The following is an 18,886-nucleotide window of genomic DNA, read 5'->3' as shown; positions in this document are numbered from 1 at the left end:
CAGAAAAATATTTTCCCTTTTGAAACAAAAATGAATAAGAAATACTAAATTTTACTAGGAGAGTCATTCTGATTCACATTTTTTTCCTAATTGTCCTTCCAATGAAATTACTGTTCTCACAAGTACTTATGTCAGCCATGAGCAGCGGTGAATAAGGGAGTTATTTTTTAGAGCATATGAATAAAGTTGTGATTTAAAGAAAAGCACATTTTTGGTGCTGGATCCACAATAAAGGTGAGTTTTGATGGTTTTGAGAAAAAACTCATACTAAGAAAGCTCCATCTATAGCAACAAAGTATTTGAAATTTCTGCCAAAGAGATCAACATAAAGAGAAAAAAGGAGTGGCTACATTTTCCTTCACCTATGACGGTTAATGTGGAAGAACAATCACCATAAGGCAGGCTGATTGGAATGGCGGGCTTTGCAACCAGCTTAGGCAGTGCCACCCCTTTGGCCTGCTCTCCAGGGGGCGTTCGGAAGCACTGGGAGGGACTCTCCTTTCAGCCACCAAAAGGAGCCGGTGTGCTATGCTATTTCTTCCAAAGTCATCCATTAGCTTTCAGCAAACAGTACGTTTGTGCAGGAGAATCTATTTCCTTTGTGTGTCTGCTCAGACAAACTAACATGAAAATGCTGTAACATTTTCATTTATAGTAAAACTAGAGGCCCGGTGCACAAAAATTTGTGCACTCGGGGCAAAGAGGTGGTCCCTCAGCCTGGCCTATGCCCTCTCGCAGTCTGGGACCCCTAGGGAGATGACGACCTGCTGGCTTAGGCCTGCTCCCAGGTGGCAGAGGGCAGGCCCAATCCCTAGGTGCAGCCCCTGGTCGGGCTCAGAGCAGAGCTAATTGGGGAGCTGGGGCACTGCCCCCTGTCATACACAGAGCAGGGCGGATCGGGAGGTTGCGATGCCACCCTCAGTCACTCTCAGGGTAGGGCCGATTGGGGGGTTGGGGCACCGCCCCCTGTCACACTCAGGGCAGGGCCGATGGGGAGGTTATGGCTCTACCCCATCACACACAGAGCAGGGCCCATGAGGCGGGGAGGGGGGGCATTGAGGTGCCTGGCCAGCCTAGATGAGGGGATGATGGCTGTTTGCAGCTGGTCACACACCCTTCAGGGTGGGGGACCCAATGGGGTGTCTGGCCAGTCTGGGTGAGGGGCTGAGGGCTGTTTTCAGGCTGGCGGGTGACTGAAGCTCCCAACCACTCCTTTTTTTTTTTTTATTCTGGGCCAGCTATAGCTCTGAGGCATGGCTCCAGCTCTTAGGCCTCTGCTGCTGAAAGCAGGTATCTGGTTTGTTTAGGTTCTATAATCAAAACACTGTTTCAACTCCAGCTCTGAGATCCCTGCTGGCTGAAAGCAGGTTTCTGGGGTTTTGTTTAGCTTCTATATTTTTAACAATGTTTCAAACTACAGGCTCAGAGGCCAGCAGTGGCAGGCGGGGAACGTTGGAGTCCTCTGTCACTGAAGCAAGCAAGCCTCATGTTCGCTTAAAACTGCCTGGCTGCTGGCCGCCATCTAGGCTGGCCATTAATTTGCATATCGCCCTGAATAGTCAATGAGAAGGGTAGCGGAGGTACAGCTAATTATCATGTTTCTCTTTTATTAGATAGGATCTTACTACCACCACAAAAACACAGGTACATTTTTCATAAACAAAGGCTCGCATCTAACACGTTAGTATGTATAGAAGGTAAGTTCATACATAAGGTAAGTTAGTCGGTGTATAAGGTAAGTTTACATATAAGGTAAGTTAATCTGTGTATGAGGTAAGTTACATATAAGGTAAGTTAGTCTGTGTATAAGGTAAGTTACATATAAGGTAAGTTAGTCTGTGTATAAGGTAAGTTCATATATAAGGTAAGTCAGTCTGTGTATAAAATAAGTTACATATAAGGTAAGTTAGTCTGTGTATAAGTTCATATATAAGGTGAGTTAGTCTGTGTATGAGGTAAGTTTATATATAAGGTGAGTAAGTCTGTGTATGAGGTAAGTTCATATATATGGTGAGTTAGTCTGTGTATGAGGTAAGTTTATATATAAGGTAGGTCAGTCTGTGTAGGAGGTAAGTTCATATATAAGGTAGGTCAGTCTGTGTAGGAGGTAAGTTCATATATAAGGTAGGTCAGTCCGTGTAGGAGGTAAGTTCATATATAAGGTTAGTTAGTCTGAGTATGAGGTAAGTTACAAATAAGGTAAAGTAGTCTGTGTAAGAGGTAAGTTACATATAAGGTAAGTTAGTCTGTGTATAAGGTAAATTCATATATTAGGTAAGTTAGCCTTTGTATGAGGTAGGTTACATGTAAGGTAAGTTAGTCTGCGTATAAGGTAAGTTACATATAAGGAAAGTTAGTCTGTGTATAAGGTAAGTTCATATATAAGGTAGTTAGTCTGTGCATGAGGTATGTTCATATGTAAGGTGAGTAAGTCTGTGTATGAGGTAAGTTCATATATAAGGTGAGTTAGTCGGTGTATGAGGTAAGTTCATACTTAAGTTGAGTTAGTCTGTGTATGCGGTAAGTTCATACATAAGCTGAGTTAGTCTGTGTATACGGTAAGTTCATATATAAGGTGAGTTAGTCTATGTATGAGGTAAGTTCAAAAATAAGGTGAGTTAGTCTGTGTATGAGGACAGTTCATATATAAGGTGAGTTAGTCGGTGTATGAGGTCAGTTCATATATAAGGTGAGTTAGTCTGTGTATGAGGTAAGTTCATATATAAGGTGAGTTAGTCTGTGTATGTGGTAAGTTCATATATAAGGTGAGTTAGTCTGTGTATGAGGTAAGTTCATATATTAGGTAAGTATGTCTGTGTATGAGGTAAGTTCATATATAAGGTGAGTTAGTCTGTGTATGAGGTAAGTTCATACATAAGGTAAGTCAATCTGTGTAGGAGGTAAGTTACATATAATGTAAGTTAGTCTGTGTATGAGGTAAGTTCATATATGAGGTAGGTCAGTCTGAGTATGAGGTAAGTTCATATATAAGGTAAGTCAGTCTGTGTAGGAGGTAAGTTAGTCTGTGTATGAGGTAAGTTCATATATAAGGTAGGTCAGTCTGTATATGAAGTAAGTTCATATATTAGGTAGGACAGTCTGTGTATAAGGTAAGTATATATATAAGGTAAGTTAGTCGGTGTAGGAGGTAAGTTAGTCTGTGAATGAGGTAAGTTCATATATAAGGTAGTTCAGTCTGTGTATAAGGTAAGTTCACATATAAGGTAAGTCAGTCCGTGTAGAAGGTAAGTTACATCTAAGGTAGGTAGGTCTTTGTATGAGGTAATTTCATAACAAGGTAGGTTTGACTGTGTATGAGGTAATTTCGTATATAAGGTAAGTCAGTCTGTGTAGGAGGGAAGTTAAATATAAGGAAAGTCCGTCTGTGTATGAAGTAAGTTCATATATAAGGTAGGTCAGTCAGTGAATGAGGTAAGTTCATATATAAGTTGAGTTAGTCTGTGTATGCGGTAAGTTCATATATAGGGTAGGTCAGTCTGTGTATGAGGTAAGTTCACATATAAGTCAGTCTGTGTAGGAGGTAAGTTACATCTAAGGTAAGTCGGTCTGTGTATGAGGTAAGTTCATATACAAGGTAGGTCAGAATGTGTATGAGGTAAGTTCATATATAAGGTAAGTCAGTTTGTGTAGGAGGTAAGTTACATATAAGGTAAGTCAGTCTGTGTATGAGGTAAGTTCATATTTAAGGTAGGTCAGACTGTGTATGAGGTAAGTTCATATATAAGGTAAGTCAGTCTGTGTATAAGGTAAGTTCATATATAAGGTATGTCAGTCTGTGTATGAGGTAAGTTCATATATAAGGTAAGTCAGTCTGTGTAGTAGGTAAGTTACATATAAGGTAAGTAGGTCTGTGTATAAGGCTAGTTCATATATAAGGTAAGTCAGTCTGGGTAGGAGGTAAGTTCATATATAACGTAAGTTAGTCTGGGTATAAGGTAAGTTCATACATAAGGTGAGTTAGTCTGTGAATGAGGTAAGTTCACATATAAGGTAGGTGAGTCCGTGTATAAGATAAGTTCATATATAAGGTAATTCAGTTGTGTAGGAGGTAAGTTACATAGAAGGTAAGTTACTCTGTTTATGAGGTAAGTTCATATATTAGGTAAGTTAGTCTGTGTATGAGGTAAGTTCATACATAAGCTGAGTTAGTCTGTGTATGAGGTAAGTTCATAAATAAGGTGAGTTAGTCTGTGTATGAGGTAAGTTCATATATAAGGTGAGTAAGTCTGTGTATGAGGTAAGTTCATATATATGGTGAGTTAGTCTGTGTATGAGGTAAGTTCATATATAGGGTAAGTCAGTCTGTGTAGGAGGGATGTTACATATAAGGTAAGTTAGTCTCTGTATGAGGTAAGTTCATATATAAGGTAAGTCAGTCTGTGTATTAGGTAAGTTCATATATAAGGTAGGTCAGTCTGTGTATGAGGTAAGTTCATATATAAGGTGAGTTAGTATGTTTATGAGGTAAGTTCATATATAAGGTGAATTAGTCTGTGTATGAGTTAAGTTCATATATAAGGTAGGTCAGTCCGTGTAAAAGGTTAGTTCATATATAAGGTAATTCAGTTGTGTAGGAGGTAAGTTACATATAAGGTAAGTTAGTCTGTTTATGAGGTAAGTTCATATATAAGGTAAGTTAGTCAGTGTATGAGGTAAGTTCATATGTAAGGTAGGTCAGTCTGTGAATGAGGTAAGTACATATATGAGGTTGGTAGTCTCTGTATAAGGTAAGTTTACATATAAGGTAAGTTTGTCTGTGTATAAGGTAAGTTCATATATAAGATAAGTAAGTCTGTGTAGGAGGTAAGTTCATATATAAGGTAGGTCAGTCTGTGTATGAGGTAAGTTCATATATAAGGTAGGTCAGTCCATGTAGGAGGTAAGTTCATATATAAGGTAAGTTAGTCTGAGTATGAGGTAAGTTACAAATAAGGTAAAGAAGTCTGTGTATGAGGTAAGTAACATATACGGTAAGTTAGTCTGTGTATAAGGTAAGTTCATATAATAGGTAAGTTAGCCTTTGTAGGAGGTAGGTACATGTAAGGTAAGTTAGTCTGCGTATAAGGTAAGTTACATATAAGGTAAGTTAGTCTGTGTATAAGGTAAGTTCATATATAAGGTGAGTTAGTCTGTGCATGAGGTAAGTTCATATGTAAGGTGAGTCTGTGTATGAGGTAAGTTCATATATCAGGTGAGTTAGTCGGTGTATGAGGTAAGTTCATACTTAAGTTGAGTTAGTCTGTGTATGAGGTAAGTTCATACATAAGCTGAGTTAGTCTGTGTATACGGTAAGTTCATATATAAGGTGAGTTAGTCTGTGTATGAGATAAGTTCATATATAAGGTCAGTTAGTCTGCGTATGAGGTAACTTCATATATAAGGTGAGTTAGTCTGTGTATGAGGACAGTTCATATATAAGGTGAGTTAGTCGGTGTATGAGGTCAGTTCATATATAAGGTGAGTTAGTCTGTGTATGAGGTAAGTTCATGTATAAGGTAAGTCAGTCTGTGTATGAGGTAAGTTCATATATAAGGTAGGTCAGTCTGTGTATGAGGTAAGTTCATATATAAGGTAGGTCAGTCTGTGTATAATGTAAGTTCATATATAAGGTAGGTCATTCTGTGTTTGAGGTAAGTTCATATATAAGGTGAGTTAGTCTGTTTATGAGATAAGTTCATATATAAAGTGAGTTAGTCTGTGTATGAGGTAAGTTCATATATAAGGTGAGTTAGTCTGTGTAGGAGGTAAGTTCATATATAAGGTTGCTCAGTCTGTGTATGAGGTAAGTTCATATATAAGGTAAGCCAGTCTGTGTATGATGTAAGTTCATATATAAGGTAAGTCAGTCTGTGTATGAGGTAAGTTCATATATAATGTAGGTCAGTCTGTGTATGAGGTAAGTTCATATATAAGGTAGTCAGTCTCTGTAGGAGGTAAGTTCATATGTAAGGTAGGTCAGTCTGTGTATGAGGTAAGTTCATATATAAGGTAGGTCAATCCGTGTATAAGTTAAGTACATATATAAGGTAATAGAATTGTGTACGAGGTAAGTTACATATAAGGTAAGTCAGTCTCTGTATGAGGTAAGTTCATATATAAGGTAGGTCAGTCTGTGTATGAGGTAAGGTCATATATAAGGTGAGTTAGTCTGTGTATGAGGTAAGTTCATATATAAGGTAGGTCAGTCTGTGTATGAGGTAAGTTCACATATAAGGTAAGTCAGTCTGTGTCGGAGGTTAGTTCATATATTAGGTCATTCTGTGTATGAGGTAAGTTCATATATAAGGTAAGTCAGTCTGTGTATAAGGTAGGTTCATATATAACGTAAGACAGTGTGTGTATTAGGTAAGTTCATATATAAGGTAGGTCAGTCTGTGTATGAGGTAAGTTCATATATAAGGTGAGTTAGTCTGTTTATGAGGTAAGTTCATATATAAGGTGAGTTAGTCTGTGTATGAGGTAAGTCATATACAAGGTGAGTTAGTCTGTGTATGAGGTAAGTTCATATATTAGGTCATTCTGTGTTTGAAGTAAGTTCATATATAAGGTAGGTCAGACTCTATATGAGGTAAGTACATAAATAAGGTAAGTGAGTCTGTGTAGGAGGTAAGTTCATATATGAGGTGAGTTAGTCTGTGTATGCGGTAAGTTCATATACAAGGTGAGTGTGTCTGTGTATGAGATAAGTTCATATATTAGGTCATTCTGTGTATGAGGTAAGTTCATATATAAGGTAAGTCAGTCTGTGTATAAGGTAAGTTCATATATAAGGTAGGTCAGTCTGTGTATGAGGTAAGTTCATATATAAGGTCTGTCAGTCTGTCTAGGAGGTAAGTTCATATATAAGGTGAGTTAGTCTGTGTAGGAGGTAAGTTAGTCTGTGTATGAGGTAAGCTCATATATAATGTAGGTCAGTCTGTGTATGAGGTAAGTTCATATGTAAGATGAGTTAGTCTGTGTTTGAGGTAAGTTGATATATAAGGTAGGTGAGTCTGTGTAGGAGGTAAGTTCATATATAAGCTAAGTCAGTTTGTGTAGGACGTAAGTTACATCAAACGTAAGTCGGTCTGGGTATGAGGTAAGTTCATATACAAGGTAGGTCAGACTGTGTATGAGGTAAGTTCATATATAAGGTAAGTCAGTCGGTGTAGGAGGTAAGTTATTCTGTGTATGAGGTAAGTTCATATATAAGGTACGTTTTACTGTGAATGAGGTAAGTTCATATATAAGGTAGGTAAGTCTGTGTATAAGGTAAGTTCATATATGAGGAAGGTCAGTCTGTGTATGAGGTAATTTCATATATAAGGTAAGTCAGTCTGTGTAGGAGGTAAGTTACATATAAGGTAAGTTAGTCTGTGTACAAATTAAGATCATATATAAGGTAAGTCATTCTGTGTAGGAGGTAAGTTCATATAGAAGGTAAGTTAGTCTGTGTATAAGGTAAGCTCATATATAAGGTGAGTTAGTCTGTTTATGAGGTAAGTTCATATAAGGTAGGTCAGTCCGTGTAGAAGTTAAGTACATATATAAGGTAATACAGTTGTGTAGGAGGTAAGTTACATATAAGGTAAGTTAGTCTGTTTATGAGGTAAGTTCATATATAAGGTAAGTTTGTCTGTTTATGAGGTAAGTTCATATAAAAGGTAGGTGAGTCTGTGAATGAGGTAAGTTCATATTTAAGGTTGGTCATCTGTGTATAAGGTAAGTTTACATATAAGGTAAATTTGTCTCTGTATGAGGAGAGTTCATATATAAGGTACGTTAGTCTGTGTATAAGGTAGGTTCATATATAAGTTTGGTCAGTCTGTGTATGAGGTAAATTCATATATAAGGTAAGTCAGTCTGTGTAGGAGGTAAGTTAGTCTGTGTATGAGTTAAGTTCATATATAAGGTACGTCAGTCTGTGTATGTGGTAAGTTCATATATAAGGAAGGTCAGTCTCTGTATAAGGTAAGTTCATATATAAGGTAAGTACGTCTGTGTAGGAGGTAATTTCGTATATAAGGTAGGTCAGTCTGTGAATGAGGTAAGTTCATAAATAAGGTAGGTCAGTCTGTGTATGAGGTAAGTTCATATATAAGGTAGGTCAATCTGTGTATGAGGTAAGTTCATATATAATGTACGTCAGTCTGTGTAGGAGGTAAGTTCATATATAAGGTAAGTTAGTTCTGTGTATGAGGTAAGTTACAAATAAGGTAAGTAGTCTTTTTATAAGGTTAGTTACATATAAGATAAGTTAGTCTGTGTATAAGGTAAGTTCATATATTAGGTAAGCTATTCTGTGTATGCGGTAAGTTATATATCAGGTAAGTTAGTCTGCGTATAAGGTAAGTTACATATAAGGTAAGTTAGCCTGTGTATAATGTAAGTTCATATATAAGGTAAGTCACTCTGTGTAGGAGGTAAGTTACATATAAGGTAAGTCAATCTGTGTATGAGGTAAGTTCATATATAAGGTAGGTCAGTCTGTGTATGAGGTAAGTTCATATATAAGGTGAGTTAGCCTGTGTATGCGGTAAGTTCATATATAAGGTAGGTCAGTCTGTGTATGTGGTAAGTTCACATATAAGGTAAGTCAGTCTGTGTAGGAGGTAAGTTACATCTAAGGTAAGTCAGCCTGTGTATGAGGTAAGTTCATATACAAGGTAGGTCAGACTGTGTATGAGGTAAGTTCATAAATAAGGTAAGTGAGTCTGTGTAGGAGGTAAATTCATATATGAGGTGAGTTAGTCTGTGTATGAGGTAAGTTCATATATACGGTTAGTTAGTCTGTTTATGAGGTAAGTTCATATATAAGGTGAGTTAGTCTGTGTAGGAGGTAAGTTAGTCTCTGTATGAAGTAAGCTCATATATAATGTAGGTCAGTCTGTGTATGAGGTAAGTTCATATGTAAGGTGAGTCAGTCCGTGTAAGAGGTAAGTTAGTCTGTGTATAAGATAAGTTCATATATAAGGTAGGTCAGTCTGAGAATGAGGTAAGTTCATATATAAGGTGAGTCTGTCCGTGGAGGAGGTAAGTTAGTCTGTGTATGAGGTAAGCTCATATATAATGTAGGTCAGTCTGTGTATGAGGTAAGTTCATACATAAGGTACGTCAAACTGTGTATGAGGTAAGTTCATATATAAGGTAGGTCAGTCTGTGTATAAGGTAAGTTCATATATAAGTTAAGTCAGTCTGTGTATGAGTTAAGTTCATGTGTAAGGTGAGTTAGTCTGTGCATGAGGTAAGTTCATATATAAGGTGAGTTAGTCTGTGTATGAGGTAAGTTCATATATAAGGTAGGTCAGTCTGTGTATGAGGTAAGTTCATATATAAGGTAGGTCAGTCCGTGTATAAGTTAAGTACATATATAAGGTAATAGAGTTGTGTAGGAGGTAAGTTACATATAAGGTAAGTTAGTCTGTTTATGAGGTAAGTTCATATATAAGGTAAGTTAGTCTGTGTATGAGGTGAGTTCATATATAAGTTAGGTGAGTCTCTGAATGAGGTAAGTTCATATTTAAGGTTGGTCATCTGTGTATAAGGAAAGTTTACATATAAGGTAAATTAGTCTCTGTATGAGGTAAGTTCATATATAAGGTGAGTTAGTCTGTCTATGAGGTAAGTTCATATATAAAGTGAGTTAGTCTGTGTATGAAGGAAGTTCATATATAAGGTAGGTCAGTCTGTGTATGAGGTAAGTTCATATATAAGGTTGCTCAGTCTGTGTATGAGGTAAGTTCATATATAAGGTAAGTCAGTCTGTGTATGATGTAAGTTCATATATAAGGTAAGTCAGTCTGTGTATGATGTAAGTTCATATATAATGTAGGTCAGTCTGTGTATGAGGTAAGTTCATATATAAGGTAGTCAGTCTCTGTAGGAGGTAAGTTCATATGTAAGGTAGGTCAGTCTGTGTATGAGGTAAGTTCATATATAAGGTAGGTCAATCCGTGTATAAGTTAAGTACATATATAAGGTAATAGAATTGTGTAGGAGGTAAGTTACATATAAGGTAAGTTAGTCTGTTTATGAGGTAAGTTCATATATAAGGTAAGTTAGTCTGTGTATGAGGTAAGTTCATATATAAGGTAGGTGAGTCTGTGAATGATGTAAGTTCATATTTAAGGTTGGTCATCTGTGTATAAGGAAAGTTTACATATAAGGTAAATTAGTCTCTGTATGAGGTAAGTTCATATATAAGGTAAGTTAGTCTGTGTATAAGGTAAGTTCATATATAACGTAGGTCAGTCTCTGTATGAGGTAAATTCATATATAAGGTAAGTCAGTCTGTGTATGAGTTAAGTGAATATATAAAGTAGGTCAGTCTGTGTATGAGGTAAGTTCATATATAAGGTAGGTCAGACTGTGTATAAGGTAAGTTCATATATAAGGTAAGTACGTCTGTGTAGGAGGTAATTTCGTATATAAGGTAGGACAGTCTGTGTATGAGGTAACTTCATATATACGGTAGGTCAGTCTGTGTATTAGGTAACTTCATCTATAAGGTATGTCAATCTGTATAGGAGGTAAGTTCATATATAAGGTAGGTCAGTCTGTGTAGGAGGTAAGTTCATATATAAGGTAAGTCATTCTGTGTAGGAGGTAAGTTCATATATAAGGTAAATTAGTCTGTGTATAAGGTAAGTTCATATATAGGGTGAGTTAGTCTGTGTATGAGGTAATTTCATATATAAGGTAGGTCAGTCCGTGTATAAGTTAAGTACATATATAAGGTAATAGAGTTGTGTAGGAGGTAAGTTACATATAAGGTAAGTTAGTCTGTTTATGAGGTAAGTTCATATATAAGGTAAGTTAGTCTGTGTATAAGGTAAGTTCATATATACGGTAGGTCAGTCTGTGTATGAGGTAAATTCATATATCAGGTAAGTCAGTCTGTGTAGGAGGTAAGTTAGTCTGTGTATGAGGTAAGTTCATATATAAGGTAGGTCAGTCTCTGTATGAGGTAAGTTCATATATAAGGTAAGTACGTCTGTGTAGGAGGTAATTTCGTATATAAGGTTGGTCAGTCTGTGTATGAGGTAACTTCATATATACGGTAGGTCAGTCTATGTATGAGGTAAGTTCATACATAAGGTCGGTGGATATGTGTATGAGGTAAGTTCATATATAAGGTAGGTCAGTCTTTGTAGGAGGTAAGTTCATATATAAGGTAAGTTAGTTCTATGTATGAGGTAAGTTACAAATAAGGTAAGTAGTACGTTTATAAGATAAGTTACATATAAGATAACTTAGTCTGTGTATTAGGTATGTTCATATATTAGGTAAGTTATTCTGTGTATGCGGTAAGTAACATATAAGGTCAGTTAGTCTGTGTATAACGTAAGTTACATATAAGGTAAGTAATCCATGTATAAGGTAAGTTCATATATAAGGTGAATTAGTCTGTGTATGAGGTAAGGTCATATATAAGGTGAGTTAGGCCATGTATGAGGTAAGTTCATATATAAGTTGAGTTAGTCTGTGTATGAGGTAAATTCATACATAAGGTGAGTTTCTCTGTGTATGAGGTAAGTTCATATATAAGGTGAGTTAGTCTGTGTATGAGGAAAGTTCATATATAAGGTGAGTTATTCGGTGTATGAGGTAATTTCATATATAAGTTGAGTTAGTCTGTCTATGTGGTAAGTTCATACATAAGGTGAGGTAGTCTGTATATGAGGTAAATTCATATATAAGGTGAGTTAGTGTGTGTACGAGGTAAGTTCATATAGAAGGTGAGTTAATCTGTGTATAAGGTAAGTTCATATATTAGGTCTTTCTGTGTATGAGGTAAGTTCATATATAAGGTAAGTCAGTCCGTGTATGAGGTAACTTCATATATAAGGTAAGTCAGTCTGTGTATGAGGTAAGTTCATATATAAGGTAGGTCAGTCTGTGTATGAGGTAAGTTCATATATAATGTAGGTCTGTCTGTGTATGAGGCAATTTCTTATATATGGTAAGTCAGTCTCTGTATGAGGTAAGTTCATATATAAGGTAGGTCAGTCTGTGTATGAGGTAAGTTCATATATAAGGTAAGTCAGTCCGTGTATGAGGTAAGTTCATATATAAGGTAAGTCAGTCCCTGTATGAGGTAAGTTCATATATAAGGTAAGTCAGTCTGTGTATGAGGTAAGTTCATATATTAGGTCATTCTGTGTATGAGGTAAGTTCATATATAAGGTAAGTTAGTCTAACTATGAGGTAAGTTCATATATCAGGTAGGTCAGTCTGTGTAGGAGGTAAGTTCATATATAAGGTAAGTCAGTCTGTGTAGGAGGTAAGTTCATATATAAGGTAGTTCAGTCTGTGTAAAAGGTAAGTTCATATATAAGGTAAGTCAGTCTGTGTATTAGGTAAGTTCATATATAAGGTAAGTCTGTCTGTGTATGAGTTAAGATCATATATAAGGTGAGTTTGTCTGTTTATGAGGTAAGTTCATATAAAAGGTGAGTTAGTCTGTGTATAAGGTAAGTTCATATATAAGGTAGGTCAGTCTGTATATGAGGTAAGTTCGTATATAAGGTGAGTCAGTCCGTGTAGGAGGTAAGTTATTTTGTGTATTAGGTAAGATCATATATAATGTAGGTCAGTCTGTATATGAGATAAGTTCATATATATGGTACGTCAGTCTGTGTATTATGGTAAGTTCATATATAAGGTAAGTCAGTGTGTGTATAAGGTAAGTTCATATATAAGGTAAGTCAGTCTGGTTAGAAGGTAAGTTCACATATAAGGTAAATTAGTCTGTGTATTGCCGGGAGCCCGTCCATGCTTGCTGTTTCAAGGAACTGGCATATATGGCATACTGTTCTTAATATGTTTGCTCACCTTCTTGGCACTATGTGTTTTAACCAAGGTCTCTGAGAAAGGTTGTTTCCCCAGGTAGGGATTTTCCCCTGAAGTTAGGGAGGGAATAAAACCTCTTAACTAAGTGCCAGGCGGGTAATTAATCACTTTGACTATGAACAATCATGCTTAAGCTACATAATCTTTACTCCCTGGAATGGAGATAAGAAACGGCCTAACCTTTGTAATAGAGATTGATAGGATTGAATCAACTGGAATAAATACAGATGTAACAAGACAGCAAGAGACAGAGAGAGAGACAGAACCTAGGCACAGACCCTACACAGAACGTTCTCTAGAGACTGAAGAACTTCGCTGGAGAGAACATGGCAAAAGATCCTGGACAGAAACTGGCCTCAGAACCTAGAGACAGAACCTAGCGCGAGAACATGGCAAAAGATCCTGGACTGAACCTGACTACAGAAATTGGCAAGAGTACCTGACTAGGACCTGGTGACTGAACCTGGCAGGAGAACCTGGACAGAACCTGGCTGGAGAACCTAGCAAGAGAACATGGACACAGAACCTGGCTGGAGAGCCAAACCAGAACTTCGCTGGAGATCCAGACCAGAACTTGGCTGGAGATCCTGGCTAGAGATCCTGGATAGGTTGCTGATCAACTGAACGCTGTCTCCGTGTCATTCCTTCTTCACCGACTCCGTCTACGCCTTTGGGAAACCCTGGACCTGCTGGGGTTGGACCCCGGCATCTGGCACACGAACAGGGCCCCCTAGATGTAACAATACAGCAACAGACAGAACTTAGAACACAGAACTTAGAAGACAGAACCTACACGGAACTTAGGAACAGAAGAACATCGCTGGAGAGAACTTGGCAAAAGATCCTGGACTGAACCTGACTACAGAACTTGGCTGGAGATCCTGGCTAGAGTTCCTGGCTAGGCTGTTGATCAACTGAACGCTGCCTCCGTGTTATCCCTTCTTTGCCGACTACGTCCACACTATTGGGGACCCCTGGACCTGCTGGGGCAGGAAGCCAGCAGTGTAAAAGGTAAGTTCATATATAAGATAAGTCAGTCTGTGTAGGAGGTAAGTTACATATAAGGTAAGTCAATCTGTGTATGAGGTAAGTTCATATATAAGGTAGGTCAATCTGTGTATGAGGTAAGTACATATATAAGGTGAGTTAGTCTGTTTATGAGGTAAGTTCATATATAAGGTGAGTTAGTCTGTGTATGAGGTAAGTTCACATATAAGGTAAGTCAGTCTGTGTAGGAGGTAAGTTCATATATTAGGTCATTCTGTGTATGAGGTAAGTTCATATATAAGGTAAGTCAGCCTGTGTATAAGGTAAGTTCATATATAAGGTAAGTCAGTCTGTGAATTAGGTAAGTTCATATATAAGGTAGGTCAGTCTGTGTATGAGGTAAGTTCATATATAAGGTGAGTTAGTCTGTTTATGAGGTAAGTTCATATATAAGGTGAGTTAGTCTGTGTATGAGGTAAGTTCATATACAAGGTGCGTTAGTCTGTGTATGAGGTAAGTTCATATATAAGGTCGGTCAGTCTGTCTAGGAGGTAAGTTCATATATAAGCTAAGTCAGTTTGTGTAGGACATGAGTTACATCTAACGTAAGTCTGTCTGTGTATGAGTTAAGTTCATATATAAGGTGAGTCAGTCCGTGTACGCGGTAAGTTAGTCTGTGTATGAGGTAAGCTCATATATAATGTAGGTCAGTCTGTGTATGAGGTAAGTTCATATGTAAGGTGAGTTAGTCTCTGTAAGAGGTAAGTTCATGTATAAGGTAGGTGAGTCTGTGTAGGAGGTAAGTTCATATATAAGCTAAGTCAGTTTGTGTAGGACGTAAGTTACATCTAACGTAAGTCGGTCTGTGTATGAGGTAAGTTCATATACAAGGTAGGTCAGAATGTGTATGAGGTAACTTGATATATAAGGTAAGTATGATTGTGTAGGAAGTAAGTTCATATATAAGGTAGGTCAGACTGTGTATGAGGTTAGTTCATATATAAGGTAAGTCAGTCTGTGTAGGAGGTAAGTTACATCTAAGGTAAGTCGGTCGGTGTATGAGGTAAGTTCATGTACAAGGTAGGTCAGACTGTGTATGGGGTAAGTTCATAAATAAGGTTAGTGAGTCTGTGTAGGAGGTAACTTCATATATAAGGTGAGTTAGTCTGTGTATGAGGTAAGTTCATATATTAGGTCATTCTGTGTTTGAGGTAAGTTCATATATAAGGTAAGTCAGTCTGTGTATGAGGAAAGTTCATATATAAGGTAGGTCAGTCTGTGTAGGAGGAAAGTTCATATATAAGGTAGGTCAGTCTCTGTATGAGGAAAGTTCATATATAAGGTAAGTCAGTCTGTGTATAAGGTAAGTTTATATATAAGGTAAGTCAGTCTCTGTATTAGGTAAATTCACATATAAGTTAGGTCAGTCTGTGTATGATGTAAGTTCATATATAAGGTGAGTTAGTCTGTTTAGGAGGTAAGTTAGTCTGTGTATGAGGTAAGCTCATATATGATGTAGGTCAGTCTGTGTATGAGGTTAGTTCATATGTAAGGTGAGTTAGTCTGTGTATGAGGTAATTTCATATATAAGGTAGGTGAGTCTGTGTAGGAGGTAAGTTCATATATAACCTAAGTCAGTTTGTCTAGGACGTAAGTTACACCTAACGTAAGGCAGTCTGTGTATGAGGTAAGTTCATATATAAGGTGAGTTAGTCTGTGTATAAGGTTAGTTCATATATAAGGTAGGTCATTCTGTGTATGAGGTAAGTTCATATATAAGGTGAGTCAGTCCGTGTAAGAGGTAAGTTAGTCTGTGTATAAGATAAGTTCATATATAAGGTAGGTCAGTCTGTGAATGAGGTAAGTTCATGTATAAGGTGAGTCTGTCCGTGGAGGAGGTAAGTTAGTCTGTGTATGAGGTAAGCTCATATATAATGTAGGTCAGTCTCTGTATGAGGTAAGTTCATACATAAGGTACGTCAAACTGTGTATGAGGTAAGTTCATATATAAGGTAGGTCAGTCTGTGTATAAGGTAAGTTCATATATAAGTTAAGTCAGTCTGTGTATGAGTTAAGTTCATGTGTAAGGTGAGTTAGTCTGTGTATGAGGTAAGTTCATATATAAGGTGAGTTAGTCTGTGTATGAGGTAAGTTCATATATAAGGGTGGTCAGTCTGTGTATGAGGTAAGTTCATATATAAGGTAGGTCAGTCCGTGTATAAGTTAAGTACATATATAAGGTAATAGAGTTGTGTAGGAGGTAAGTTACATATAAGGTAAGTTAGTCTGTTTATGAGGTAAGTTCATATATAAGGTAAGTTAGTCTGTGTATGAGGTGAGTTCATATATAAGGTAGGTGAGTCTCTGAATGAGGTAAGTTCATATTTAAGGTTGGTCATCTGTGTATAAGGAAAGTTTACATATAAGGTAAATTAGTCTCTGTATGAGGTAAGTTCATATATAAGGTAAGTTAGTCTGTGTATAAGGTAAGTTCATATATAAGGTAGGTCAGTCTGTGTATGAGGTAAATTCATATATAAGGTAAGTCAGTCTGTGTAGGAGGTAAGTTAGTCTGTGTATGAATTAAGTGAATATATAAAGTAGGTCAGTCTGTGTATGAGGTAAGTTAATATATAAGGTAGGTCAGACTGTGTATAAGGTAAGTGCATGTATAAGGTAAGTACGTCTGTGTAGGAGGTAATTTTGTATATAAGGTAGGTCAGTCTGTGTATGAGGTAAGTTCATCTGTAAGGTAGGTCAATCTGTGTATGAGGTAAGTTCATATATGAGGTAGGTCAGTCTGTGTAGGAGGTAAGTTCATATATAAGGTATGTTAGTTCTGTGTATAAGGTAAGTTACAAATAAGGTAAGTAGTCTGTTTATAAGGTAAGTTACATATAAGATAATTTAGCCTGTGTATAAGGTAAGTGAATATATAAGGTGAGTTAGTCTGTGTATGAGGTAAGTTCATATATAAGGTGAGTTAGTCTATGTATGAGGTAAGTTCATATATAAGGTGAGTTTGTCGGTGTATGAGGTAAGTTCATATATAAGTTGAATTAGTCTGTGTATGAGGTAAATTCATACATATGGTGAGTTAGACTGTGTATGAGGTAAGTTCATATATAAGGTGAGTGAGTCTGTGTATGAGGTAAGTTCATATATAAGGTCAGTTAGTCTGCGTATGAGGTAACTTCATATATAAGGTGAGTAAGTCTGTGTATGAGGAAAGTTCATATATAAGGTGAGTTAGTCGGTGTATGAGGTAATTTCATATATAAGTTGAGTTAGTCTGTTTATGTGGTAAGTTCTTACATAAGGTGAGTTAGTCTGTATATGAGGTAAGTTCATATATAACGAGAGTTAGTCTGTGTATGAGATAAGTTCATATATAAGTTGAGTTAGTCTGTGTATGAGGTAAGTTCAAATATTAGGTCTATCTGTGTATGAGGTAAGTTCATATATAAGGTAAGTCAGTCCGTGTATGAGGTACGTTCATATATAAGGTAAGTCAGTCTGTGTAGAGGTAAGTTCATATATAAGGTAGGTCAGTCTGTGTATGAGGTAAGTTCATATATAATATAGGTCAGTCTGTGTATGACGTAAGTTCATATATAAGGTAGTCAGTCTGTGTAGGAGGTAAGTTCATATATAAGGTAGGTCAGTCTGTGTATAAGGTAAGTTCATATATAAGGAAGGTCAGTCTGTGTATGAGGTAAGTTCATATATAAGGTAGGTCAGTCTGTGTATGAGGTAAGTTCATATATACTATAGGTCAGTCTGTGTATGACGTAAGTTCATATATAAGGTAGTCAGTCTGTGTAGGAGGTAAGTTCATATATAAGGTAGGTCAGTCTGTGTATAAGGTAAGTTCATATATAAGGAAGGTCAGTCTGTGTATGAGGTAAGTTCATATATAAGGTAAGTCTGTCTGTGTAGGAGGTAAGTTACATATAAGGTAAGTTAGTCTGTGTATAAAGTAAGATCATATATAAGGTAAGTAATTCTGATAGGAGGTAGGTTCATATATAAGGTAAGTTAGTCTGTGTAGAGGTAAGTTCATATATAAGGTAGGTCAGTCTGTGTATGAGGTAAGTTCATATATAATATAGGTCAGTCTGTGTATGACGTAAGTTCATATATAAGGTAGTCAGTCTGTGTAGGAGGTAAGTTCATATATAAGGTAGGTCATTCTGTGTATGAGGTAAGTTCATATATAAGGTGAGTCAGTCCGTGTAAGATGTAAGTTAGTCTGTGTATAAGATAAGTTCATATATAAGGTAGGTCAGTCTGTGAATGAGGTAAGTTCATATATAAGGTGAGTCTGTCCGTGGAGGAGGTAAGTTAGTCTGTGTATGAGGTAAGCTCATATATAATGTAGGTCAGTCTCTGTATGAGGTAAGTTCATACATAAGGTACGTCAAACTGTGTATGAGGTAAGATCATATATAAGGTAGGTCAGTCTGTGTATAAGGTAAGTTCATATATAAGTTAAGTCAGTCTGTGTATGAGTTAAGTTCATGTGTAAGGTGAGTTAGTCTGTGTATGAGGTAAGTTCATATATAAGGTGAGTTAGTCTGTGTATGAGGTAAGTTCATATATAAGGGTGGTCAGTCTGTGTATGAGGTAAGTCCATATATAAGGTAGGTCAGTCCGTGTATAAGTTAAGTACATATATAAGGTAATAGAGTTGTGTAGGAGGTAAGTTACATATAAGGTAAGTTAGTCTGTTTATGAGGTAAGTTCATATATAAGGTAAGTTAGTCTGTGTATGAGGTGAGTTCATATATGAGGTAGGTGAGTCTCTGAATGAGGTAAGTTCATATTTAAGGTTGGTCATCTGTGTATAAGGAAAGTTTACATATAAGGTAAATTAGTCTCTGTATGAGGTAAGTTCATATATAAGGTAAGTTAGTCTGTGTATAAGGTAAGTTCATATATAAGGTAGGTCAGTCTGTGTATGAGGTAAATTCATATATAAGGTAAGTCAGTCTGTGTAGGAGGTAAGTTAATCTGTGTATGAATTAAGTGAATATATAAGGTAGGT

Source organism: Myotis nattereri (assembly GCF_964212035.1).
Source record: "Myotis nattereri genome assembly, chromosome: 17".
Taxonomy (NCBI): domain Eukaryota; kingdom Metazoa; phylum Chordata; class Mammalia; order Chiroptera; family Vespertilionidae; genus Myotis; species Myotis nattereri.
Note: the sequence above shows the minus strand (reverse complement) of the source record.